The 16,703-nt window shown below is 47.0% G+C and overlaps 1 non-coding gene across 1 annotated transcript; it reads left to right on the top strand.

Annotated features, from left to right (window-relative positions):
• Window positions 1-3,300: 3,300 nt before the first annotated feature.
• LOC129490870 (U8 small nucleolar RNA) lies at window positions 3,301-3,434 on the top strand. The gene has a single exon (XR_008660353.1). It is a non-coding gene; the product is annotated as a U8 small nucleolar RNA (small nucleolar RNA).
• Window positions 3,435-16,703: the final 13,269 nt, after the last annotated feature.

Below are 16,703 nucleotides of genomic sequence, written 5' to 3'. Positions count from 1 at the left end.
ATGACTCAATACATATTGTCAAACTGCTTTCTCAAAGGGCAGTACAATACACAGTACCCCCAATTTTATTATTCTCTTCTCAGGATTAGGTATTGTAAATACAAATTAATTTTTTTCTAATTTTATAGGTAAAAATGAGGCCTTAATTTCATTTGTATTTTTCTTATTCCCAGTGAGGTTGAATATTTTAATATGTTTATTAATTACATTTCACCTCTCTGAACTGTCTTCTTTTCTGCTCATTTACTGATAGCACATTCTTATACAAAGGAAATAAGATGATATCTTTATCAGGGAAACCTCTTTCCTCAGGCCCTGTGACCTTCTGGGAAATTATTGACTGATATCAGATTATCAAAGTCAATGTTTTACATGGGAAAACTGGGGAGGGAGTGATTGAAAAGACTTAGGCGATACAGAGTGAAGACAGATGGGGGAACTGAATGAGTTAGACCCTAGGTAATGATGTGGGTTGCAGATATGAGGGAGGCGGGAAAGAATTTATGAGTCAGGATGGAAATTCATTGGCAGCATAGAGAACGTGGAGGGCTCAGGGTTCTCCACCTCTCAGCTTCCAAATGGAGTTCTCTGGGTGACCCGGACAGCAATGGCTGGGTTTCAGAATGCCGACCTGGATGTTGTCATTTCTGCCATGTGCTGCAGACTTGAAAACAGATTGGACCAAGGAAGGATTTTGCTTAAGCCTTGGGTGAGCAATTACTGAGCACTGTCCCCTTCTTTATCCAGATAGCCATTTAGTTTCACCATTGTTAAACAATCTCTGTTAATTAATTTGATATCTAGATTTATTGGTATTATACTTTCTATTTTATTACTAATTTTCATAGATTTCTTTGATCACTTTTCATATATATGTATACACATGTATATATATATACATGTGTAGTATCTATTCCTACTATTTTATTACTATTCATACCTTCGTGTCTGTGTGTGTGTGTGTGTGTGTGTGTGTGTGTATTCACCTCTTTTGAGGGGAATTAACTGTTCATATTCATTTTTCTTCCCTTTGGATGTTAATTATTTTATTCATTTTCAAGTAATCTTTATATAGTAAAGTTGTAAGACTGTCATATTTTTCACAAACACTATTTTTAATTTATTTGCGTTTAATTTTGTTTGTTTCTTTCACTTTTTTTTTCTTTTGAGGTGGAGTCTCACTCTGTTACCCAGGCTGGAGTGCAGTGGTGCAATCTCGGCTCACTGTAACCTCTGCCTCCCGGGTTCAAGTGATTCTCCTACCTCAGCCCCACCACACCCCATCGTGTCTGGCTAATTTTTGTATTTTTAGTAGAGACGGAGTTTCACCATGTTGGCCAGGCTGGTCTCAAACTCCTGATCTCAAGTGATCTGCCTGCCTTGGCCTCCCAAAGTGCTGGGATTATAGGCTTGAGCCAATGCACCTGGCGTCACTTTTTGTTACTGAAATGCACAATCGAGCTTGTCTAATCAGTGGCCCATGGGCCACATGCAGCTCAGGACAACTTTGAATGTGGCCCAACATAAATTCATAAACATTCTTAAAATATTATGAGATTTTTGTTTGTTTGTTTTTAGTTCATCAGCTATTGTTAGTGTTAGTGATGGCAGTGGTGGCCCGGCCGCTGCCATGATGCTGGCTGCAGTGGGGGAGGCGTAGCCAGGGCCACCCACTCCACAGAGCCAGTGAGAGCTGGGAACAGGTGGAAGCCCTGCCCACTTCCAAGTTGGAGGGATGGGAGCCCCACCCTACTGGGGCAACTGCAGCTGCCCAGCCACGGCTGTGGAACCAGGCCTCTCTGCACTCTAGGGGCCCAGGAAGCTCCCTGTCCCTGAAGGCTCTGAAGTCACTGGTTCTGCTGCCTGGCCTCTCCCCACTCCCAGCACCCACTCCAATTTTGGAGCAAAGTTGTGGCTAAGCCTGGGTGCTGTCATGACCCAGCTAGGTGTGTGCACACTTAGGGCAGTGCTAACACACCAGCTCCCTGCTGCTTCAGCTCCCTTCAGACTTTGAATGCAGATGAGCAGGGGAGAGAGGCCAAGGCAGGGATAAGGGCGGCTAGGGCACATCTGCAGGCACCCCTCAGCATGAACAGCCTGGGCACTGTGGGCACCATGAATGGCAGGTTAATGGCGTCAGGAGACAGGCTCCTGGGCAGAAAGGGGTGGGTCCCTGATGAAACCCCACCTTCAGGCCAGGGACAGCCTGAGGCATGGGGGCCAAGCTGCCAGTTCTGCCAACCAGAGTGAGAACTTACGGTACTTTTTCTGGGTCTGCCCATGGACCAATCAACACACACTTCCTCCCCTCTGAGGCATATAAAAACCCCAGACTCAGCCAGACTTGCACAGATGACCTGTCTGCAGAGAGGAGCTACTCACTGTGGGTCTCCTCTCTGCTGAGAGCTGGACACTCGGTGGGATGACCTGCCTGCAGACAAGAGCTACCCACTGTGGGTCTCCCCTGAGCCTGTTCTATCACTCAATAAAGTACTTCTTCACCTTGCTACCCTCCACTTGTCTGCACACCTCATTCTTTCTGGATGCAGGACAAGAACTTGGGACCTGCTGAATGGCAGGGCTGAAAGAACTGTAACACAAACAGGACTGAAACATGTCCCTTGCCTGCCACGTTGTGGAAGATGAGAGAGAGAGAAGAGAGAAGGAGAGAAGAGCTTCAGCCCTTTGGGAATCCCAGACCTAGGAGCTCCCTGACCCAGGGCTGTGACACCCTTTTTGGGGCTCTGCAGTTCTTGGAGTCTCCAAGCTTCCAGGCACTGCCATGTTCCCTAGTGCCAGCCACGGAAACTGCTTGCAGTACACTGGGTGCAGCTGCAGCCTCACAGGGAACTGGCACCCATGCCAGTGCCTGGAGGTGCCTGCCCTGCTGCAGCTGGTGTGCCTGGCTGTATGCAGCAGCCAGACCTCACACTCACTCACATACCCCTTGTCACTCTGCACCTGACTTGCCCTTGGCAGGCATGGGATCCAGGCTGGTAGTGCAAGGTGAACAAAGCCTGCCAGGCCAAGTGGGCAGAGCAAGCCCAGTGGGCCCAAGCAAAACTCAGGTAAAGGGGCCAGCAGCCACAGAGGTTTCCAGCCAGAAAAGTGACACCCCAAGGATCCTGTGACAATAGTGTATTTTATGTGTGGCCCCAGACGATGATTCTTCTTCCAATGTAACCCAGGGAGACCAAAAGGTTGGTCACCCTGACATAGAGCTTAAGTGTAAGTTTCATGAATTCTGACAAATGCATACACCTATGTAACCCACATTTCTATCAAAATATATAATACTTATCGATGGGTGGGATAATCCTTACCTGTTCCTCCTTTTGGAGGGAAGATGTAACATGATGATTGGAGATGAATGAAATGTGATTGATGCCTCTGCCTAATCAGGACTTGCAACACCCTGAGTACTCCTCTCTGATTCTTCAGGACAATCACTACTTTGAAAGAAAAAAATGAACATATATATAAATATTTCTATTACCCTAGAAAGTTTCTCTGTGCTCTCTTCCAGTCAATCCTCACCCTCCCACTGCTCTGCCAGAGGCAACCACTGCTCTGATATCTGTCACCATAGATCAGTCTTGCTTGTTCTAGAATTTCATGCAAGTGGAATTGTAAAGCATGGCCTTTTCCGTGTCTGGCTTCTTCCACTCAGCATGATGTGTTTGAGATTTACCCATGTTGTCATGGTTGATATGCTCTTCCTTTTTATTGCTTAGTGATATTCCATTGTATGAACATAGCACAGTTTGTTTATTCGTTTTCTGGTGGGCCGACGTTTGAGTTGTCTCTAGCATTTAGCTATTATAAATAATGCTCCAATGAACGCTTTTGTACAAGTCTTTTTGTGGACATATTTTTTTGGCTAAATATCTAAGAATGGTTTGCTGGATTATATGGCAAGTGTACGTTTAACTTTTTTTAGAAACTGCCATACTGTTTCCTAAAGTGATTGTACCATTTAACACTCCCCCCAGCAGTGTATGAGGTTCTAGTTTCTCCATATCTTGCCAACATATGGTGTTGTAAGTTTTTAAAATCTTAGTCATTCTAGTGGACTGTAGTGGCATCTCATTGCAATAATGATTTTCATTTTCTTGATGACTTAGGACGTCAAACTCTTTTTCATGTGGTACATTTGACATAGAGACTTTAAGTTTTATGTAGTTGAATTCATTAACCTTTTCTATTATGAATTTTATTGACTTTATACTCAGAAATCCTTCTTTTTTTGGTAGAGATGGGGTCTTTCTATGTTGCCCAGGTTGGTCTCAAGAGATCCTTCCACCTTGGCCTCCCAAAGTTCTGGGATTACAGGCAGAGAAATCCTTCTTAATACCCAAAGCTAGTAAATATTTTTACTTTTATTTCCTTCTGGCCCTTTATTGGTTAAACTCTTAAACATTACACTCTTTAATCTACTGTATTTTGTTTTAAATTGTAAGGAAACTATTTGTCGTTAGGAACTTAACCAACTAGACTGTATATTGAATAATAACTTCTTCCTTTCTTCACCTGTTTGATCTACCACATTTATCTTAAACCAACTTTTAACGTATCATTGGGTCTATTTCTATGATCCTGTTATTGTTGATTTTTCCACCAATAGTACAGTTTCAATTATTAGGATTTTAGAGTTTATCAGGTAAGCAAGTCTACCTTCATTACTCTTTATTTCTTCAAAAATATCTTTGCAATTTCAGCTCATTTACTTCTCTGCTGTAACTGTGGAGGGCTAAATAATGACCCCTCAAAGATGTCCAGGTCCTCATCTCTGGAACCTATGAATATATTACTTTACATGGCAAAAGGGACTTTGCAGATGTGATTAAGATTCTTAAGAATTCTGAGATGGGAAGATTATCTTAAATTATCTGGGAGGGGCCCTATGTAATCACAAGGGTTCTTGTAAGAGGGAGGCAGGGGTGATAGAGAGAGGAAACCATAGAAACAGGGATTGGAGTACTGAGGCCACAAGCCAAGGAGGACAAGCACCTTCTAAAAGCCAGAAGAACAGGGAACAGATTACACCTTGGTGAGGGAAGGCACCAGCCCTGCCAACGCTTTGCTTTTAGCTCCTTAAGACTCATCTTGAACTTCTGATTCCCCACAACTATAGGAGAATAAATTTGTGTTGTTTTAAGCCACTAAATTTGCAGTAATCTGTTATAGTAACAGTAGGAAGTTAATATACTACCTGAAAAATTATTTTTTAAAATGATGTTCTGAGTGTTTTTCCATTATAATTTTGATTGGAACTGTATTGAGCAGAAAATTTAATTTGCGAAGAACTCACATTTTTATACTATTCAGTCTTGCTACTGAGATTTCTCCAGAAAAGCATCTCCATGTCCCTCTACTTGCGCTCATCACCTGCTATCGCCGTTGGGTTTCTCAGAGTAGGCCTCAGGTAAAGGTTTGAGTGCAACTAGTCTATTTAGAAGGTGATTCCAGGAAACACATGTAGGAGAGTGAGAAAGTGAAGCAGGGAAGGGAGGCTGCCAATAAAGGGAGTGTTATCAGCAAGTGACCATCATGGGTGACTGGTGTTGCCTCTCACTGGGGAACTCTGGGAACCCACGTAGATCATGCAGCTCAGGGCTATCCAAGTTTTCCCTAGGGCACAAAGGCATCACCTGAGTATTGGGAATGGAGGGGCATCGGGTGCAGGCCACACCATCATTCCTAGTGAGATCATCACAGCAGCCTGTCTCTGCAATCACTGGCTCTGTGGGCAACTTACTTCCCTGCCCCAAGTCCCAGCATCCTGGCATTTCTTGCCTCCTCTAAAGGAGGTGACATTACAAAAAAGAATAAAACTGTCTAACTTTGCACAGGATGTTGCAGCCAGAACAGCTTCCCAGGGGAGGTGAGCTGTCTGCTAAGTGGCTGAACAGGTGTAGCAGCTGATCTTTCATCCCCAGCATCATGATGGGTACCTGATTTCCAAGTACAGCATATGAATCTCTTTGCCCAAGGACTTATCCTGCCTGCCAGAGTCTATGGCAGGTCACAAGCATTGGAGAATTTGTCCTCCCAGCAGTCTCCTGCCAATGACTGGCTGAGGTTGGTGTGCATATACCCCAGCTCCTTGCTCCTGGAAGATGGGGGGTGGAGCACTCAGAGGCATGAGTTTGGCACCAACTCCTAGAGTTCCCCAGTGGGTTAAAGCTTTACACTCCACCCTTTGCTGGCTGACTCACTTCCCTACTCCACATCCCACTCTCCAACAGGAGTCTTCTGGGGTCATCTCCCAAATAAATGCTTACACCTGAATCCTTGTCTCATAGTCAGCATTTGGGGTAACCCAAACCAAGATAGTAGGCAATGGACCAAAATGGCCAGGGGTGAGGTGGAGGCACAGCAGATCTGGGGATCAAAGGCAGGCACCACTGGGCTGAGAGAGGGAGATTTTGAGTCTGTGGTGTGAGCTGAGGGGGTTTTGGCCCCTTCCTTTGCACTTTGTTTTTATGGCTCCTCTGGCCATTCCTTCTGTTTGGCTGGCTGGTCACCATGGCTAGTTAGGGTCTGACCCTGAGACTGGGGTCCTAGTAGTGGTTCTGGCCCCTGGGCCAGCCCCTTTGAACACCCAGGAGGAGTGAGAATGTCTAGAAAGTGGTTTGTTTGGTTTTACTGAGGCAGCAGGATCTGCAGGCCACCTGGACTTCATTTTGGTAGAAGAGCTGAGAACAAATACTTCTGCATTTGGGAGAATTGAATGCATTTCCGAGAGCGGAGAAGCATCAGCGGAGATTGAGCTAGTGCTCCAAAGAGGACATTCGGCTGATACCCTCCCTGGTAACCATGGGGATGGAGGGACTGGGAGCCTGGCAGAATCCATATCCCATAAAAATGTTGCAAGATGAAGGGCCTGCAGCTACCCTCTGATAGCATGTAATTTATGGGGTAATCAGAACTCCTCTTGGAGGGCTGCGAGGGAAGAGGAGCTGTGATTCAGAGCCTTAGGGGCTTGGATGTTTAATGAGGCACTGGGAGCCCATAAAGGTTTAGATTAGAATGATTTGTCCATTTAGGATGCCGAATCTATCTTAGCACCACCCCTGAAAGGTGCCGCTTCTTCTCTGACTTCTCTTGGAACTCTGGATGCTGAAACCAACTGACCCAACATTTGAGGGGCACCATGTAAGGGCGCAGCCAAGGCATCTGGAGGCTGAAAACTGCCAGCTGGCTGCCATGCAGGAACTGAAGCTGAGAGAGAGTAAGAATCTCAAGCTGGAAAGGCCCTTATAGAGGGGTAGCTGAAGTCCAGGGGGAGGTCAAGTGACTTGTTCAAAGTCACACAGTACACTAGGGACCATTAGCACCAGTGATAAGTTTAGTTGGAAGGAAAAAGGAACTGCTAAAGTCTAAGCAGGGAGAAGAATGGGCATGTTTCCTTCTTAGAATGCAGAGGACAACCTGCAGGGCACAAAAGACAAAAATAGTAGCTTTTGGTGTTGTAAAGTTTGAATATTTGAACTGCTGCCCTAAATGCAAAATATGTATTATGACACTTTGCAAATCTTTAATGGTTGACTCAGCAATTAAGAAGGAGCCTATTAATATCATTAATATTTGGCAACTGACTCATGAAATGGATTAAAGATGGCATCCAAGACCAAGTGCGGTGGCTCACGCCTGTAATTCCAGCACTTTGGGAGGCTGAGGCGGGCAGATCACTTGAACCCAGTTCAAGACCAGCCTGGGCAACATGGCAAAACCCAGCCTCTACAAAAAAATATAAAAATTAGCCAGGTGTAGTGGTGCGCACCAGTAGTTCCAACTATTTGGCAGGCTGAGGTGGGACAATCATTTGAGCCTCGGGAGGTTGAGGCTGCAGTGAGCAGTGATCACATCATTGCACTCCAGCCTCGGTGACAGACGGAGACCCTCTTTCAAAAAAAAAACAAAAGGGATCCACGTGTCTAAGACATTTCCAGTGTCTGGAAACACAGGGGCCTGAAATAAGATAATGGTAGTTTGCTGCACTAAGGGATGAATGAGGCTGGCCCTCTCAGACGGTCCTACCTGGCCTTGGGCAGGGAATCTTAATTTTTTTTTTTTTTTTTTTTTTTTTTTTTACTTTTTTGATTCTAAAAGCAATGTATGTTTACTGTAGGAAATTGGGAAAAAACAGACAATATGTAAAACGATAAAAAAATTACTCATGAACTTCCTCCAACCTCCCCCAAATAACTATTCTTAACACTTTTTTGTATATATGTATTTTTAAAAATTGGTGTCAGCCTTATTTTGCCTTGACGCTAAGTCACCAGTTAATAGCCTCCAAAGAGATAAATTCTAGTAGTTGATTTATAGTCCACTGAAAGGTTTTGGCATAATTTATCAACCTGTTTCTAGGTCATTTCCAATTTTTCAATATTATAAATAACATGATGGTAAACGTTCTGGTGCATTAATCTTGGGCAGCACCTCTGATGGTGCACTCGTGTTCCGTTCCCAGCAGTGTTGGGGTCAGAGGCTCTGCACCCTTCCTGCCCTTTTAGCACCAGGAGCCCAGGGGCTATAACTCTAGCAGCACCCAGACCAGCTCTGCTCTTCACCTCACAGCCTCAGCACCCTGGAGCATGACCTCACAGGGTAGGGGAGAAAGCCTGAATCTGTGGGAACTGCCGAGTTCTGTGCCTTCGGGCAGGTCCCCCTGCCTTTCGGTGCCACGGTTTCCCCTTCTATAAAAGGAGGAGCATAAACAAGTTCATTGGATTTCAATTTTATTTTTTATTTTTATTTATTTATTTTTTGAGACAGAGTTTTGCTCTTGTCACCCAGGCTGGAGTGTAATGGCACAATCTTGGCACACTGCAAACCGCCTCCCAAGTTCAAGTGATTCTCCTGCCTCAGCCTTCCCAGTAGCTGGGATTACAGGTGCCCACCACCACGCCTGGCTAATTTTTGTATTTTTTCATAGAGTCAGGGTTTCCCCATGTTGGCCAGATTAGTCTCAAACTCCTGACCTCAGGTGATCCGCCTGCCTTGGCCTCCCAAAGTGCTGGGATTACAGGAGTGAGCCACCATGCCTGGCGTCAGTTTTATTTTTTTTATTTTTTATTTTTTTTTGAGACGGAGTCTCGCTGTCACCCAGGCTGGAGTGCAGTGGCGCAACCTCGGCTCACTGCAAGCTCCGCCTCCCGGGTTCACGCCATTCTCCTGCCTCAGCCTCTCCGAGTAGCTGGGACTACAGGCGCCCACCACCACGCCCAGGTAATTTTTTGTATTTTTTTTAGTAGAGACGGGGTTTCACCATGGTCTCGATCTCCTGACCTCGTGATCCGCCCGCCTCGGCCTCCCAAAGTGCTGGGATTACAAGCGTGAGCCACCGCGCCAGGCCAGTTTTATTTTTTTAAAGCTCTTTTACTTCAAAGGAAAATCTTCCATATAATAGAAGCTCATTAAATAAAACAGAAGTGAGAGGGAGGTCCTTTGGGGCTGGAACTCTGCCCAGTAGTCCTTTTTATCCTGCCAAAATTATCAGGGGTCCTTTGTGTGTCTGGCTCAGCGCTAGGTGCTGGGAATAGAATATGAGCCAAAATATTTGGCACTTCCCTAAGCCCAGGCCCCTTAGGCCCTTTGCTTGGGGGGTGATGGGGTGCTGCAGGGCATTGCTGACTGACCACACTAAGATGGACACCATCTGGCGCTGACTTTGTTTTTAATGATAATCATTTTGTATATACTCTATAGGGTGGCCCTGTGTTAATTGAATTGCCCCATGCTTTGTTCCCTTCTAGGGATAGCCCTGTCTGATTCCACTGTGTGGCCTCAGCCCTGAGGTAGCTCCTAGGAGTTTGAAGACCTTGCAGGCCTCGTCTGAAACTTGTAGCCTCTGTCCATTCCAGTGACCCTGCAGCTCTGATACCACTGTTTGTACAACTCATGCTGTGATTACTGCTACCAGCAGCTGTGGTCTGCTGAGCTCTGCTTACAGGCTGGCACCATGCTCAGAGCTCTGTATGCATTATCCCACCCAGTCCTTATGGCTATTCAAGGCTCCTCTCAATATCCCCGTTTTACAGATGAGGAAAATGGGGCTCAGGGTGCTGAGCATCTTACTTCAAGTTCAGTCCTCCTGAGCCTGTGCTCCTGTTCACTAGACAACCACATACAGCAGGGAGCTCCACTTAAAGCCTTCATGCACGGCCAGCCTCAAGATTCCTACCAGGCACAGGATGTGGAGGCCTCTTCTGTCCTTGGCATAGACCCTCCAGTGTGCCCAGCCCTCTGCCAACACATCACAGCATCTGCCTGCATCATGAAGGGGCTGTAAATGGAGCTTGATTTGGGGGTAGTACTGGCTCCTTCTGGGGCAGCCATGATTCTGACCTACGGGGTCTGGCTGATGGTGTGGGTTGGGGCCCACACCATCACGTGTCATTGTCTGGAATTTAGAAGGCCTTTGGCTGAGCTGGGTGTGAGAGCAATAGCTGCACCAGGATTGTGGCCACTGTCCCTGTGAGCCTAGGAAATGGGAGCATTGAGTTCTTTTGTCTGTTGTCACCAAAATTTCAACAACTGCCAGGGAGAACAGGTACCTATTAAGTCTCTAACATTCCCACTTTCCAAACTGGGGCAGAAGATGGGGAATAAAGGGAGAGAATGCTTGAGTTTCTGTCCTGGTTCTGCTAGTGACTGCTGTGTGACTATAAAGTCAAGGTGTGGTTCAATGTGTGTCTGGAAGCTGTAATAATGTCAATCAGCCTCCCTTCACCTGGCACCTGGAGGTAGTTTGCTTGTGGCTCAAAGAGTCCTGCGTGTTAGTGAGACAGTTATTGTGTCTGTGGCTCACACAGACCACTAGCCTGTGCCATCCCTGAGGGCATGGACCGTGTCTGATTCATCTCATCTGTGCCCCCCAGGGCCAGCCTTGCGCTGCTCTGTGCATGTCTGACTAAATGAGGGAATGAAGAGCCCTCTGGGGGAGGGTAGGGGGCTGGCTGGCCAGGGTCACCATCTGTCTGCCCTCCCCCAGGACAGGCTGGGCTCCAAGTCTGGGAAGTGGGGGGCTGGCTGTCAGAGGCACAGGCAGGTTTCCTGCTATGTCGTTATGATTTTCCCCGGTGTAAGTGAGCTTTGTCTGGGTGATGCTAGACAATGGCACACTGGGCTTCTGTTATCAGCTCGCAGATCTGTCTGCCTGGCCAGGCTGGGCTTCCAGAGGTCAGGGGCCCAGTTGGATTCTTCTGTGTCCATAGTGCCCAGTGCATGGTCTGGCACAGAGTTGGTGCTCAGTATGTGGGCATAGGGGGTGCTTTATTGCTGGGCTTTGCTGTGACCCTCATTTCAACCTTCATTCAGACAATTCCTTAGTAATTGTCACTGATAGCTAAGCTGACAGGTGTCAGGCTTGCTATGGGGGTGGGGAGAGTTTACAGAGATAAAAATGGACTCAGTTCTGATCCTCAGGTGCTCCGAGAATGGCTGGAAGAGTCTAACAGGTCAACTTAGAGTTATACTGGACAGCATGTGTCTTAGTCTGTTTGGGCTGCTATAATAAAAATTCCATACTGGGTAGCTTATAAACAATAGAAATTTATTTCTCACAGTGCTGGAGCCTGGGAAGTCCAAGAGCAAGGTGCTGATAGATTCTGTGTCAGATAAGGGTCTGTTTCTTGGTTCATAGATAGCACCTTCTTGCTGTGTCCTTGCATGGTGGAAGGCACAAAGGAGCTCTCTGGGGCCTCTTTTATAAGGGCTCTAATCCCATTAATCACATTCACAAGAGCCCTGTCTTTGTCACCTAATCACTTTTTTTCTTTGAGACAGAGTCTCACTCTGTCACCCAGGCTGGAGTGCAGTGGCATGATCTTGGCTCATCGCCACCTCTGCCTCCTGGGCTCAAGTGATTCTCCTGCCTCAGCCTCCCAAGTAGCTGGGACTACAGGCATGTGCCACCACACCCAGCTAATTTTTGTATTTTTAGTAGGGACAGGGTTTCTCCATGTTGGCCAGGCTGGTCTTGAACTCCTGACCTCAGGTGATCCACCCGCTTCGGCCTTCCAAAGTGCTGGGATTACAGGCGTGAGCCACCGTGCCCAGCCTTCTAATCACTTCTTAAAGTCCCTGTCTCCTAGTAACATCACCTTAAGGGTTAGGATTTCAACGTACAAGGTGCGGGGTGGGGGATGCAAACATCCACAGCAGCGTGCTCCAGGTACAATGGAGGATGAAATGAAAGGCTGTGGGGACACAGAATAAACAGGGACATGAAGCAAGCTTCTGAAACCGCAGGCCTTGGAGCCAGACTGTGTCTGTTCAAATCCCAGCTGTGTCACATATTAGCTATGCAACCTTGAACCAGTCATTTCATCTCTTAGTGCCTCTGTTTACTCATTGGCAAAACAAGCACCACAGGCAAGGGTCTTAGAACAGTGCTTGGCAGATAGTGAGTAGTCAATAAATGTCAGCTAAAGGAAGAGAACAAATGGTTTTTACCTTTGAACAAGCCTCCTGCAAGATGCAGGAGAGGGATACCTGAGCACTTTGAGGCCTGTATGGCCCCAGTGCACTTAAGAATTCCAGAGCTCTGGCCAGGTGCAGTGGCTCACGCTTGTAATCCCAGCACTTTAGGAGGCTGAGGCGGGCGGATCACCTGAGGTCGGGAGTTCGAGACCAGCCTGACTAACATGGAGAAACCCCATCTCTACTAAAAATACAAAATTAGCCGAGCGTAGTGGTGCATACCTGTAATCCCAGCTACTTGGGAGGCTGAGGCAGGAGAATCGCTTGGACCCGGGAGGCGGAGGTTGAGGTGAGCCGAGATTGCACCATTGCACTCCAGCCTGGGAAACGAGAGTGAAACTCCATCTCAAAAAAAAAAAAAAAATTCCAGAGCTCTGCCACCTATTTGAACACTGCTGATCTAGAGAAAAACTGAGGCCCAGAGAGGGGCCAGTGCTCGTCTGAGGCCACACAGCTAGGGGCAAAGTCAGGACTGAACCCAGGAGCTCGTGCCTCCCAGCCTAAGGTACCTTTCTGTTTACCAGGCCACCTCCCTTGTAAAAGTCCCACATCTGCGTGTCATTTGCACTGATCATGCAAAGCCCCACATGAAATGCGGCTGGATGCTTTGCAAAATATGACACAAAGCAAGTGCGTGAACTGACTTATATTGATCACTGACTAGCCAGAGATGGGCTGATCTGCTTGGAATTTTCAAAAGTGTTTCTTTTTTCGGTGAATGATTTGATTGGCTTTTGCCATTTAAAAATATATCCAGAGGCATGTGATCAAATGCCTTCCTCTTCTTAGGCTAGATTTCATCCAAATAAAAGGAAACCTGGCTTGTCCTTTTTGAAAATCACCTGCTCTCCTTCTGCCCCCTTCTTATAAAAGCTACTCTTCTTTATTCTGTGCCAGGACCTAGAGGCCTCTGTGGGTGTCTCCCCAACTGACCTCTCGGGCTCCCGCCATCCTCATCTCTTTCCTGCATTATTGCAATAGTTTCTTCCCCTTGTCCTGGCATATAGTTTGGCTGCCTCCCATTCTTTCTCTACAGAGCTGCAGTGTATTAAAAAGAAATCTGTTCACACCATTTCCCTCCTCCACTTCTATGGCTTCCCACAATCTGCAGAGTAAAAGCTAAAGTCCTTAGTTTGTCATTTAAGATCATTTATGGCCAGGCGCGGTGGCTCATGCCTGTAATCCCAGCACTTTGGGAGGCTGAGGTGGGTGGATCACGAGGTCAAGAGATGGAGACCATCCTGGCCAACACATGGTGAAGCCCTGTCTCTACTAAAAATACAAAAATTAGCTGGGAGTGGTGGCATGCACCTGTAGTCCCAGTTACTCAGGAGGCTGAGGCAGGAGAATCGCTTGAACCCAGAAGATGGAGCTTATAGTGAGCCAAGATGGCACCCCTGCACTCCAGTCTGGGTGACAGAGTGAGACTCCATCTCAAAAAAAAAAAAAAAAAGATTATTTATGATCTAGCCTCAGTTTACCTATTCATTCACTTGCCTCTTTCTTTCTAGACACAAATTATTTATACCCTACAGATAAAGCAGGAGGAACCTAATTGTTCAAACCTCTTAGACCAAGAAGGTTGCTGCAGTTGAGGTCACAGGTTCCTGGCGGTCAGGGCTTATATTTGTTTCCTGTGGCTGCTGTAACCAGTTAACTTAAACCTAATAGCTTAAGGCAACAGAAATTTATTCTCTTACAGTTTTGGAAGCCAGAAATCCAAACCGAGTCTTACAGGGCTGAATCACATTCCCTCGGGATGCTGCAGAGAACAATCCATGTTCTTGCTTCTTCCAGGTTCTGGCATATTCCATTCCTTGGCCTGTGGCATTAGCACTCCAGTCTCTGTTGCCTTGGTCACATTGCCTTCTCCACCGGTGGCAAATCTCCCTCTGCCTGCCTCTTATAAGGACGCTTGTGATGCATTTAGGGTCCTCCTAGATAATTCAGAATAACCTCCCCATCTCAAGATCCCTAATTTAATTATGCCTTCCAAGACCCTTTCTGCCACATAAGGTAACATTCCCAGTTTCTAGGGATTAGGACCTGGAGATTTTGGGGGTCATTCTTTGGTGGACTACAGGGTCAAAGGGAAACATGATGTATTTCCAAAGCTTTCCCACTGAAGAGGCAGTCATTTTCCTGCCACCCCAAAGATGATTACTTACTTGCTATGCACAGCCTTCTATCCTTTTAGTTTGCATTTTGTGGGATGGGGAAGATAAGACCTATTCTTTTAAAGTGGGCTAGATTGGATTCTGGCTAACACTAAATAGGTAACCAACAGGAGTATTGAGAAATTAATTGGCTTTTTGTTTTGTTGACTCTCATGGGCCCTCCAGGAGGAATAAAAGCATTTTCTCCCCAGGCTTCACTGTAGCCTGCAGGTCTCCCTGCCCAGGGAGGGACCTGCCTATGTTTCTAAAGTTTGGGCTTTTAGTTTTGTTTTCACTGGGGGAAGGAAACAGGCTTTCTGGAGTCTTAAGTCCAGAGTGAAGAATTTGCCAGGGAGAGGTGAACTGAGACCACCTCTAGTCGGTTTGACCCCAGGTGATCACACTGGGTTGTGTGAGGCGGGGGCATGAGGACCCATGCTCTGGATTGAACATCATGTGTTCAACCTCAGGGTACAGTGCCTGTCCTGCTCCCCCATCCCCTGCCTCGGAAAGATGTTGGCGTGGCAAGTTCCTAAGAGGGTGGAGGGGCCTGAGCCTTGTAGCAGTGTGGCTCCTTGGGTCGGTAGGGGGCTGTTTGGGAGGCTGGGAGCCCCAGGAGCCTCAGCAGGGACCCCCATGGCCTTGCATGGTGGAGAAGGAAGAGTAGGATGACCAGCACAATGACCTGCCTTTGGATGGCCCCCAGGGGTCTGAGCAAGAAGTGGGGAGCCATGACCACAAGGGACAGTGGCCCTGAGAACTGGACTGTGTAAGCCTGGGGGCTTCCTGTAACATGTAAGGGAGGTGGAGGGGCTGCTTGTTGACCATGGACATGGGTGGGCAAACTGGTTTTATTATGGAAAACATGCAATGGTCCTTGCATCCCAGGAGCTGTGGAGCAAGCCTCAGGCCTGTTACTGATGAGTGGGGTGAACAGGACTAACACCCTTGGTTTGAAGTGGAGTGGGAATCTACCCCGGGGCAGCAGACTAGATTCAGACACCGTCAGATGCACTAGGAAGGAAGGAAGGATGCACCACGGGAAGGCTGGGAGGGAGGTTGGCAAGAGGTGGCAGAGGCCCTGAATGTCACACTAAGGAGCTAATCCTGACAGCACTGGGGTGCCAGTGATGGTGAAAGCAGGAAAAGACCTGGCACGACATGGGCCAGTTGCACCTCCTGGAGTGTGGCCCTTGGGAGGACCCTTCCACAGCATGGGTGTGGCCACTCAGGCTGCCTGGTCTTCCACACAATGGCTGCTGTCTATTGGGGGCTTTCTCTTCCAGACTCTATGCTAGATGCTTTACAAGTATTATTTTATTTCATCCTCACAATAATCCTATGAGGCAGATATCTGATCCATCCCCATTTAACAAATGAGGAAACTAAGCAGAGAGAAGTTAAGTTGCTTCTTAAAAAGCCCAAAGTCCCCCAGCTGATGACAGCAGGACCATCAAGCTCCTAATTCACCTTTTCCATCAAGACACCTGGGCCACTCGATGACACTAGAATGAAAGCTTTGAGTAATCACCTGTTCCCTGCTCTCCCATTGTACAAACGGGAAAACTGAGGTGAGGGAGCTTGATCAAGATCACTCGGTAAGTTAGACGTGGACCTGGAAGCTGGTCCAGATGTCCAGGTCAAGGCTCTCCTGACTCCTCTCGGGTGGTTATGCCTGGGGATGCAGCAAACAGGTGGGATACCTGGACATGGTGCTGGCCAGAGTCCAACCCAGCACGTCCACCCTTGCCCAGACCTCAGCCGTCAGTGCATTTGTGGGCAGAGCCCACAGGATCCTCCTGAAAACACCATTTCTTGGTCACAAGCTATTTTATGATTGAATTTTTCAAGATGTTTATTATGAAATGTTTTTTATATATACAAAACAATATTTGTAATGCATATATTCATTGCAAAACATGATAGTAAAATTAGCACCCATGAGCTCACCATCCACTTTTGGAACTAGAACTTTCCTGGTACTTTTGCATGTGTCTGGGTACCTCTTTCTTACTCTAGCCCCTCCCCTCCCCCACAAATGACCACAACCCAGGT

The sequence above is a fragment of the Symphalangus syndactylus genome, chromosome 9, assembly GCF_028878055.3.
Source record: "Symphalangus syndactylus isolate Jambi chromosome 9, NHGRI_mSymSyn1-v2.1_pri, whole genome shotgun sequence".
Lineage (NCBI taxonomy): Eukaryota > Metazoa > Chordata > Mammalia > Primates > Hylobatidae > Symphalangus > Symphalangus syndactylus.
Note: the sequence above shows the minus strand (reverse complement) of the source record. Positions and strands in the feature narration are given on the sequence as shown.